Source organism: Xenopus tropicalis, chromosome 5, assembly GCF_000004195.4.
Source record: "Xenopus tropicalis strain Nigerian chromosome 5, UCB_Xtro_10.0, whole genome shotgun sequence".
Lineage (NCBI taxonomy): Eukaryota > Metazoa > Chordata > Amphibia > Anura > Pipidae > Xenopus > Xenopus tropicalis.
The window spans coordinates 152,978,076-152,990,294 of NC_030681.2; the positions used below are offsets into that span (position 1 = coordinate 152,978,076).

General features: G+C 47.2%; 1 protein-coding gene across 1 annotated transcript in view; it reads right to left on the reverse strand.

Annotated features, from left to right (window-relative positions):
* Window positions 1-12,219, reverse strand: part of dnajc27 (DnaJ heat shock protein family (Hsp40) member C27) — a 68,077-nt gene that overhangs the window by 30,804 nt on the left and 25,054 nt on the right.

Genomic DNA, 12,219 nt, shown 5'->3' on the forward strand with positions numbered 1-12,219 from the left:
ATGGGCTGTGTGCCCCCTCAGAGATCAGCTGACAGGAAGTGATGCAGCTCTAACTGTAACAGGAAGTAGTGTGGGAGCAAAAGGCAGAACTCTGCCCATTCATTGGCTGATGGGGCCTAGCATGTATGTGTGCCTTGGCTTGTTTGTGTGCACTGTGACTCCTATGATCCCAGGGGGCGGCCCTTAGTACATAAAATGGCAGTTTCCTATTTAGGATTACCCAATGGCACATACTGCTAAACAAGTATATTTATATGAAAATGGTTTATTTAGATGGAGCCGGGTTTTACATATGAGCTGTTTATGCAATATATTTATTTACAGACCGACATTGTTTGGGGGTTACATATTTTATTTTGCCCCAGCCCCATGTAAATACCAGTACAAAGGGCCCATTATATTGCCGGGCACACACTGCCAACACAAGGGCTCTCTTTCCAATGAAATCATAAAGTTGCTTCTATAGATAAATATGAAGTGGTGCAACCTGCCCCGCCGCCGGGACTGCTGCTGCCTAGAGACGGAGCGGCTGATTGGACAGTTTAGGATTATCCCTCTGCCATGACGCAAAGGGGAGTCTCGAGCCATTGGGCAGATCTCATATAAAGAATAGGTTATATTGTAGCCGAAAATCCCCCCCTCCCCACCAATCCCGGGTAATCACATTACTGAGAATTCCAACATTAAAGAGATAAACCTTCCTGATAAGGATCCCTTTAACCCCCTGGGTGCCGACAGGATTCATATGTTTTACCCCTGATTATTTCCGGGTGCTTTGTTACCCACAGGAGAAGCACTTTCCTCACATAGCAGATAACAGGGAGCTCTGTATTAGACACAAAAGAGCATATAGAGCATTAGAACTGCTTTCAGCTAACCTATTGTTTCTCCTACTCCCATGTAACTGGAGGAGTCCCAAGCCGGACTTGGATTTCTTACTATTGAGTGCTATTCTGATACCTACTGGGAGCTGCTATCTTGCTCCCTTCCCATTGTTCTGCTGATCGGCTGCTGGGGGTGAGGGGGGGGATATCACTCCAACTTGCAGCGCAGCAGTAAAGTGTGCCTGAGTCTGAGCCGAATCCATGGACCTGGCCGAACCCGAATCCTGATTAGCATAAATTAGCATATGCTAATTAGGAGTTGGAAGGGTTAAATGTTTATAAGAAAAAAACAAAACACATTTCCCCAAGTGCACAGTGCGGGCCGACTTTTACCCCAATCGATATATGGCCGAAAATCGGGCAGGTGTCGATCGGCAGCTTTGGTTTTCCCACCGGATTGGATGATGGAATTAGCCAGGTATCGCCCCCCTAGGTGGGTATATTGGGAGAAGATCCTCTCGTTTGGTGATCTGGCCAATCTGTATGGCTGCCTTAATATACTATTGCCAGGAAATTGCTGTACTTAGACTCCCGGCCATAAAGCAAGTGAGTAGTGCTGTAATTTGCCAGGAAGGAAATGGAGTCACGAGTGTCAGGAAATGATTCCTCTTTGCAATTTATATTTATTGGACAAATGAAGATACATGAATATATATATATATAAGTTACTCGTGGGGCCTGTATATAATATAAGGATAAACTGTTGCTTCACCCCGCCATAAAGCGATGTCTGACTTGCCCTTAGAAGGGCAGGGAACAAGGCAGGATTCCAGGCATAGTTACTCGCTATCACTGTGTATGGGGGGATTAGGGGATTATCCCTGCTGAATATACAGATGGGGGGGCAGGTCAGCTGATCACACACTCAGGGGCCGCCGTCTGTAGAAACAAATCAAGTGACAAGTTGACCTTAAAGCAAAGTTGAATGGAGGGGGTGAAGCCCCCCGGGGCCCTGACTGGCAGAATGCCCACGTAGGCTACATTACAAACACTATGCTGGCCCTCTCCTCTTTTCTGTTTTTGTTTCACCAATTTTGTATTTGCACCCCTGCCTGGTTGCCGGGCAGTATGGGGATAGCAACCCATTATAATGCCCCACATAGGAAGGAAAGGCCTTTGTTTCTATACATCAGGGCAGATATACATAATCTGAAACAGACACCTTCGCTTTCTTACACACCAACTGTCACTGCTAACTGCCACTGTCTCTCACAGACACACCAACTGTCACTGCTAACTGCCACTGTCTCTCACAGACACACCAACTGTCACTGCTAACTGCCACTGTCTCTCACAGACACACCAACTGTCACTGCTAACTGCCACCTTCTCTCTCACAAACACAACTGTCACTGCTAACTGCCACTTTCTCTCACAGACACAACAACTGTCACTGCTAACTGCCACTTTCTCTCACAGACCCAACAACTGTCACTACTAACTGCCACTTTATCACAGACACAACTGTCACTGCTAAGTGCCACTCTCTCTCACAGACACACCAACTGTCTCTGCTAACTGCCACTTTCCCTCACAGACACAACAACTGTCACTGCTAACTGCCACCTTCTCTCACAGACACAACTGCCACTGCTAACTGCCACTTTCTCACAGACACAACAACTGTTACTGCTAACTGCCACTCTCTCACAGACACAACAACTGTCACTGCTAACTGCCACCTTCTCTCACAGACACAACAACTGTCACTGCTAACTGCCACTTTCTCACAGACACAACTGTCACTGCTAACTGCCACTTTCTCTCTCGCAGACACAACTGTCACTGCTAACTGCCACTTTCTCTCACAGACACAACAACTATCACTGCTAACTGCCACTTTTTTCTCTCGCAGACACAACTGTCACTGCTAACTGCCACTTTCTCACAGACACAACTGTCACTGTTAACTGCCACTATCTCTCTCACAAACACAACTGTGTGCCTTGCCTTGTTTGTGTGCACTGTGACTCCTATGATCCCAGGGGGCGGCCCTTAGTGCTTAAAATGGCAGTTTCCTATTTAGGATTACCCAATGGCACATACTGCTAAACAAGTATATTTATATGAAAATGGTTTATTTAGATGAAGCCGGGTTTTACATATGAGCTGTTTATGCAATATATTTATATAGAGACCTACATTGTTTGGGGGTTTAGTTTCCCTTTAATTTAACTTTTGGTATATTGTAGAATGGTTAATTCGAAGTAACTTTGCAATTGGTCTTCATTATTTATTTTTTATAATATTTAAAGGGACACTGCCATGATATTTATGGGGCACTTTGTATCTCTAAATGACACTGTTACACAGCAAATAATTCCCTCTGCCATTTAACCTTTTATTCTTGTACCAACAAATGTATTTGTAGCTGTAATATTGGTGTGTAGGCGCCATCCCAGTGCCTTGTGCCTGAGTCTGAGCTTTCAGCCAGCGCTACCCATTAGAACTGCTTTCAGCTAACCTATTGTTTCTCCTACTCCCATGTAACAGGAGGAGTCCCAAGCCGGACTTGGATTTCTTACTATTGAGTGCTATTCTGATACCTACTGGGAGCTGCTATCTTGCTCCCTTCCCATTGTTCTGCTGATCGGCTGCTGGGGGGGAGGGGGGGGATATCACTCCAACTTGCAGCGCAGCAGTAAAGTGTGCCTGAGTCTGAGCTTTCACCCAGCGCTACACATTAGAACTGCTTTCAGCTAACCTATTGTTTCTCCTACTCCCATGTAACTGGGGGAGTCCCAAGCCGGACTTGGATTTCTTACTATTGAGTGCTATTCTGATACCTACTGGGAGCTGCTATCTTGCTCCCTTCCCATTGTTCTGCTGATCGGCTGCTGGGGGGGAGGGGGGGGATATCACTCCAACTTGCAGCGCAGCAGTAAAGTGTGCCTGAGTCTGAGCTTTCAGCCAGCGCTACACATTAGAACTGCTTTCAGCTAACCTATTGTTTCTCCTACTCCCATGTAACTGGAGGAGTCCCAAGCCGGACTTGGATTTCTTACTATTGAGTGGCTAGCCCCATGGGGAAAAACCAATTACAATGCAGGATTCAGCTGGGGAAGGTCTATTAACTGATGGCTTATGTAATAAACATGTTTTCCAATGACAGTGTTACTTTAAATTATTTGCATTATCTTTACATCGTTTAAATGGGGGTCAGTGACCCCGGCAGCCAAAAAGCTATTGCTCCAGTTTTATTGTTATTGTTAATTTTTATTACTTATCTTTCTATTCAGGTCCCCTCTATTCCTATATCCGTCTCTCATTCAAACTACTCTCTGGTTGCTATGGTAATTTGAACCCTAGCAACCAGATCAAAAATTTCAATTAATAAAAAAAAACTGCAAATAATAAAAAAAATGAAGACCAACTGCAAATAATCTCAGAATATTCCTCTCTACATCATACTAAAAGTGAACTCAAAGGTGAACAACCCCCTTACATATTTATATTCCCTCCTGCATTTGGGGCCCGGGCCCCTGAGGGACCAGAGGGGCCTTTATTATTAATGATGCCCAAATGATTCCATGTGTTTAATGAATTGCCTGCAGACTTTCCATCAGATTAGTGTAAGTACAGGAAAAAGAGAGGCCTGCCTGCTGAATGCTAAGTATTATATTTCCCAGAATAGCGCGCTATTTATATACAACCCTCGTGTTGGGGGGGGGGGGGGGGGCATTAGGGCAGCATTGCAACACAGCCCCAAAGTAAAGTCCTGCAGGTTCAGCAGAGGCCCCCGAGTGAGAGAGACGTGTTTATTGGCTACTACTGAGCCACATTGCCTTTCCAAACACACGTCAGACTACATTTCCCATAATCCTTTGCCTGACTCCCAAGCAGCTTTCCAATACACATTCCTTGCAGATTGTCAGTTTTCAGGATAAATTGAAATGGCCTATTTCTCTGACTGTTTATGGTTCTGACTCCTGAACATGTAGGCGACTGTATGTGTGTATGCCTGAAGGTATCCGCGTTTCTTTAAAGGGTTAACCTTTAGCATGTTATAGAATGGCCTAATCTTAGCAACTTTGCAATTGGTCTTCATTTTTCATTTATAGTTTTTGAATTATTTGCCTTCACCGGAGGAATGAAAATTCTCAGTTAATTTCAATTTGCCCAAAAGGTGGAGAACACAATGTAGATATTTTCCATGACTGATGGTTACGTCCAACTATAAAAGGGTTAAATAATTTATTAAAGACAAAACTCATTCAAAAGTCGAGTTATGCCCCAATTGTGCTTTTTTAGGGTTAGTTGACCTTTAAGTTAACTAACTATTCTTAGCAACTTTGCAATTAGTCTTCATTATTTATTCTTTATCGTTTTTTTTAAATTATTTGCAGCTTTCAAATGGGGGTCACTGACCCCGGCAGCCAAATCCTATTGCTCTGTGAGGCTCCAGTTTTATTGTTATTATTAATTTTTATTACTTATCTTTCTATTCAAGCCCTTTTCTATTCGTATTGCCATGTTTCTTTCAAACCACTGCCTGGTTGCTAGGTTAAATTGGACCCTAGCAACCAGATAGACATTAATCCGGTAACCGTGCAGCTGCAGCCACTTCATTCCATGAATAAAATTCAATACAAAACTGCAGCCCGGCCCTGATTTAGCTACGGAGGAACCAAAACCAGGAAAGTTCTGCTTTAAAACATGCAAGTCAATAAATACTGTAATATATAAGGAAATAAACTGAACAGGGCAAAACCCACAGAAATACTCAGTTCATATGTTACATATGATTTAAGCCATGTGACCTGTGCTCTAAGAAACTTCAGTCACACTTTACTGCTGCGCTGCAAGTTGGAGTGATATCCCCCCCCTCACCCCCAGCAGCTGATCAGCAGAACAATGGGAAGGGGGCAAGATAGCAGCTCCCAGTAGGTATCAGAATAGCACTCAATAGTAAGAAATCCAAGTCCGGCTTGGGACTCCTCCAGTTACATGGGAGTAGGAGAAACAATAGGTTAGCTGAAAGCAGTTCTAATGTGTAGCGCTGGCTGAAAGCTCAGACTCAGGCACACTTTACTGCTGCGCTGCAAGTTGGAGTGATATCCCCCCCCCTCACCCCCAGCAGCCGATCAGCAGAACAATGGGAAGGGAGCAAGATAGCAGCTCCCAGTAGGTATCAGAATAGCACTCAATAGTAAGAAATCCAAGTCCGGCTTGGGACTCCTCCAGTTACATGGGAGTAGGAGAAACAATAGGTTAGCTGAAAGCAGTTCTAATGTGTAGTGCTGGCTCCTTCTGAAAGCTATGTAAGTGTTATTATTCTTTTTCATGTTGGCATTAAAACTGCTACCTGGTTGCTAGGGTTCCATTTACCCTAGCAACCAGGCAGTGATCTGTGTGGCTCAAAGGGCCAGATTCAGTTCCATGAGAAAACTACATTTTATGGTTTATCATGTGAAATCTTATGGGTGAGATTCAACTTAAGGAGAAGAAATGTTTCTCCTAATTCAGTTCCAGTTCTTCCCATAGACTTCAATAGAGTTTCATGTGATACAGTGAGGTCTGTTTCTCTGATTCAATTGCATCTGTTCCAATGGGGGAGTTAGGGGGGGATTTGGGGTGAGTGCTTATTTGTGCCCTGGGTACCCCTGGAACTATAGTGGGGTGACTGTTACCCCAATGTTTCTATATATCTGTAACCTTGTTATGGGCTAAGGGGGCCCAGCCTGAAGGCCAGTTAGGGGGGGATTTGGGGTTAGTGCTTATTTGTACCCTGGGTACCCCTGGAACTATAGCAGGGTGACTGTTACCCCAATGTTTCTATATATCTGTAACCTTGTTATGGGCTAAGGGGGCCCAGCCTGAAGGCCAGTTAGGGGGGGATTTGGGGTGAGTGCTTATTTGTGCCCTGGGTACCCCTGGAACTATAGCAGGGTGACTGTTACCCCAATGTTTCTATATATCTGTAACCTTGTTATGGGCTAAGGGGGCCCAGCCTGAAGGCCAGTTAGGGGGGGATTTGGGGTGAGTGCTTATTTGTGCCCTGGGTACCCCTGGAACTATAGTGGGGTGACTGTTACCCAATGTTTCTATATATCTGTAACCTTGTTATGGGCTAAGGGGGCCCAGCCTGAAGGCCAGTTAGGGGGGGATTTGGGGTGAGTGCTTATTTGTGCCCTGGGTACCCTGGAACTATAGCAGGGTGACTGTTACCCCAATGTTTCTATATATCTGTAACCTTGTTATGGGCTAAGGAGGCCCAGCCTGAAGGCCAGTTAGGGGGGGATTTGGGGTGAGTGCTTATTTGTGCCCTGGGTACCCCTGGAACTATAGCAGGGTGACTGTTACCCCAATGTTTCTATATATCTGTAACCTTGTTATGGGCTAAGGGGGCCCAGCCTGAAGGCCAGTTAGGGGGGGGATTTGGGTGAGTGCTTATTTGTGCCCTGGGTACTCCTGGAACTATAGCAGGGTGACTGTTACCCTAATGTTTCTATATATCTGTAACCTTGTTATGGGCTAAGGGGGCCCAGCCTGAAGGCCAGTTAGGGGGGGGATTTGGGGTGAGTGCTTATTTGTGCCCTGGGTACCCCTGGAACTATAGCGGGGTGACTGTTACCCCAATGTTTCTATATATCTGTAACCTTGTTATGGGCTAAGGGGGCCCAGCCTGAAGGCCAGTTAGGGGGGGGATTTGGGGTGAGTGCTTATTTGTGCCCTGGGTACCCCTGGAACTATAGCGGGGTGACTGTTACCCCAATGTTTCTATATATCTGTAACCTTGTTATGGGCTAAGGGGGCCCAGCCTGAAGGCCAGTTAGGGGGGGATTTGGGGTGGGTGCTTATTTGTGCCCTGGGTACCCCTGGAACTATAGCAGGGTGACTGTTACCCCAATGTTTCTATATATCTGTAACCTTGTTATGGGCTAAGGGGGCCCAGCCTGAAGGCCAGTTAGGGGGGGATTTGGGGTGAGTGCTTATTTGTGCCCTGGGTACTTTGTGGCCACCTGCATCTTTCGGAACTACAACTCCCAGCACCCTACAACCCCCTGGCCGCTGAGAGGCCCTCCTTCCTTCCCTGAAACCCCATTCTCACACACAGCTGGTCTCACACAGACTCACAGACAGGGTACTGACATATTTATATAACCAGAGCATTACGGAGGAACAGAAGCCAGCTATTTTTAATGGCTGCACTATGTTGCCATGACAACTGATGTTCTAAAAATAATGTGAAGGACCCCTGGGACTTGCTCTCTGGTGAGAAACTTAAAAATAAATAATAGTAAAAATAAAAAAAAGGAAAGAAACCAGTTCCAGTGTGTAATGGGATGTGCTTGGGTTGGCTGTAACAACTTGCCATCCAAATCCTTCCACCAAGGAGATTATATAGTGGATAATGTACCCCCAATTGTGAAATATCAGGATATGGGGGCCACAGGAGAGTTCCATGACCATATCAAAGCATCAATAGCACGGCGGCACCTATAGTAGCAGTGGGATAATAGCACAGCGGCACCTATAGTAGCGGTGGGATAATAGCATAGCGGCACCTATAGTAGCAGTGGGATAATAGCACAGCGGCACCTATAGTAGCGGTGGGATAATAGCACAGCGGCACCTATAGTAGCAGTGGGATAATAGCACAGCGGCACCTATAGTAGCAGTGGGATAATAGCACAGCGGCACCTATAGTAGCGGTGGGATAATAGCACAGCGGCACCTATAGTAGCGGTGGGATATAGCAACGGCACCTATAGTAGCGGTGGGATAATAGCACAGCGGCACCTATAGTAGCGGTGGGATAATAGCACAGCGGCACCTATAGTAGCGGTGGGATAATAGCACAGCGGCACCTATAGTAGCGGTGGGATAATAGCACAGCGGCACCTATAGTAGCGGTGGGATAATAGCACGGCAGCACCTATAGTAGCGGTGGGATAATAGCACTGCAGCACCTATAGTAGCGGTGGGATACTAGCACAGCAGCACCTATAGTAGCGGTGGGATAATAGCACAGCGGCACCTATAGTAGCGGTGGGATAATAGCACAGCGGCACCTATAGTAGCGGTGGGATAATAGCACAGCGGCACCTATAGTAGCAGTGGGATAATAGCACAGCGGCACCTATAGTAGCAGTGGGATAATAGCACAGCGGCACCTATAGTAGCAGTGGGATAATAGCACAGCGGCACCTATAGTAGCAGTGGGATAATAGCACAGCGGCACCTATAGTAGCAGTGGGATAATAGCACAGCGGCACCTATAGTAGCGGTGGGATAATAGCACAGCGGCACCTATAGTAGCGGTGGGATAATAGCACAGCGGCACCTATAGTAGCGGTGGGATAATAGCACAGCGGCACCTATAGTAGCAGTGGGATAATAGCACAGCGGCACCTATAGTAGCGGTGGGATAATAGCACAGAGGCACCTATAGTAGCGGTGGGATAATAGCACAGCGGCACCTATAGTAGCGGTGGGATAATAGCACAGCGGCACCTATAGTAGCGGTGGGATAATAGCACAGCGGCACCTATAGTAGCGGTGGGATAATAGCACAGCGGCACCTATAGTAGCGGTGGGATAATAGCACAGCGGCACCTATAGTAGCGGTGGGATAATAGCACAGCGGCACCTATAGTAGCGGTGGGATAATAGCACAGCGGCACCTATAGTAGCGGTGGGATAATAGCACAGCGGCACCTATAGTAGCGGTGGGATAATAGCACAGAGGCACCTATAGTAGTAGTGGGATAATAGCACAGCAGCACCTATAGTAGCGGTGGGATAATAGCACAGCGGCACCTATAGTAGCAGTGGGATAATAGCACAGCGGCACCTATAGTAGCAGTGGGATAATAGCACAGCAGCACCTATAGTAGCAGTGGGATAATAGCACAGCGGCACCTATAGTAGCAGTGGGATAATAGCACAGCGGCACCTATAGTAGCAGTGGGATAATAGCACAGCAGCCCTATAGTAGCAGTGGGATAATAGCATAGCGGCACCTATAGTAGCAGTGGGATAATAGCACAGCGGCACCTATAGTAGCAGTGGGATAATAGCACAGCGGCACCTATAGTAGCAGTGGGATAATAGCACAGCGGCACCTATAGTAGCGGTGGGATAATAGCACAGCGGCACCTATAGTAGCGGTGGGATAATAGCACAGCGGCACCTATAGTAGCAGTGGGATAATAGCACAGCGGCACCTATAGTAGCGGTGGGATAATAGCACAGCGGCACCTATAGTAGCGGTGGGATAATAGCACAGCGGCACCTATAGTAGCGGTGGGATAATAGCAGCAGCGGCACCTATAGTAGCGGTGGGATAATAGCACAGCGCGACCTATAGTAGCGGTGGGATAATAGCACAGTGGCACCTATAGTAGCAGTGGGATAATAGCACAGCGGCACCTATAGTAGCAGTGGGATAATAGCACAGCAGCACCTATAGTAGCGGTGGGATAATAGCACAGCGGCACCTATAGTAGCGGTGGGATAATAGCACAGAGGCACCTATAGTAGCGGTGGGATAATAGCACAGAGGCACCTATAGTAGCGGTGGGATAATAGCACAGCGGCACCTATAGTGGCAGTGGGATAATAGCACAGCGGCACCTATAGTAGCAGTGGGTAATAGCACAGCGGCACCAATAGGAGCAATGGGATAATAGCACAGCGGCACCTATAGTAGCAGTGGGATATAGCACAGCGGCACCAATAGGAGCAGTGGGATAATAGCACAGCGGCACCTATAGGAGCAGTGGGATAATAGCACAGCGGCACCTATAGTAGCAGTGGGATAATAGCACAGCGGCACCTATAGTAGCAGTGGGATAATAGCACAGCAGCACCTACAGTAGCGGTGGGATAATAGCACAGCGGCAACCTATAGTAGCAGTGGGATAATGCACAGCGGACCTATAGTAGCAGTGGGATAATAGCACAGCGGCACCTATAGTAGCAGTGGATAATAGCATAGCGGCACCTATAGTACGGTGGGATAATAGCACAGCGGCACCTATAGTAGCGGTGGGATAATAGCACAGAGGCACCTATAGTAGTGGTGGGATAATAGCACAGAGGCAACCTATAGTAGCGGTGGGATAATAGCATAGCGCACCTATAGTAGCAGTGGGATAATAGCACAGCGGCACCAATAGGAGCAGTGGGATAATAGCATAGCGGCACCTATAGTAGCAGTGGGATAATAGCATAGCGGCACCTATAGTAGCAGTGGGATAATAGCACAGCGGCACCTATAGTAGCAGTGGGATAATAGCACAGCGGCACCTATAGTAGCGGTGGGATAATAGCACAGCGGCACAATAGGAGCAGTGGGATAATAGCACAGCGGCACCTATAGTAGCAGTGGGATAATAGCACAGCGGCACCTATAGTAGCGGTGGGATAATAGCACAGCGGCACCTATAGTAGCGGTGGGGATAATAGCACAGCGGCACCTATAGTAGCAGTGGGATAATAGCACAGAGGCACCTATAGTAGCGGTGGGATAATAGCACAGAGGCACCTATAGTAGCAGTGGGATAATAGCACAGCGGCACCTATAGGAGCAGTGGGATAATAGCACAGCGGCCAAACCAATAGTAGCAGTGGGATAATAGCACAGAGGCACCTATAGTAAGCAGTGGGATAATAGCACAGAGGCACCTATAGTAGCAGTGGGATATTAGCACAGCGGCACCTATAGTAGCGGTGGGATAATAGCACAGAGGCACCTATAGTAGCGGTGGGATAATAGCACAGCGCATTAGTAATGGGATAATAGCACAGCGGCACCTATAGTAGCGGTGGGATAATAGCACAGCGGTACCTATAGTAGCGGTGGGATAATAGCACAGCGGCACCTATAGTAGCAGTGGGATAATAGCACAGCGGCACCTATAGTAGCAGTGGGATAATAGCACAGCGGCACCTATAGTAGCAGTGGGATAATAGCACAGCGGCACCTATAGTAGCAGTGGGATAATAGCACAGCGGCACCTATAGTAGCGGTGGGATAATAGCACAGCGGCACCTATAGTAGCGGTGGGATAATAGCACAGCGGCACCTATAGTAGCGGTGGGATAATAGCACAGCGGCACCTATAGTAGCAGTGGGATAAAGCACAGCGGCACCTATAGTAGCAGTGGGATAATAGCACAGCGGCACCTATAGTAGCGGTGGGATAATAGCACAGCGGCACCTATAGTAGCGGTGGGATAATAGCACAGCGGCACCTATAGTAGCGGTGGGATAATAGCACAGCGGCACCTATAGTAGCGGTGGGATAATAGCACAGCGGCACCTATAGTAGCGGTGGGATAATAGCACAGCGGCACCTATAGTAGCGGTGGGATAATAGCACAGCGG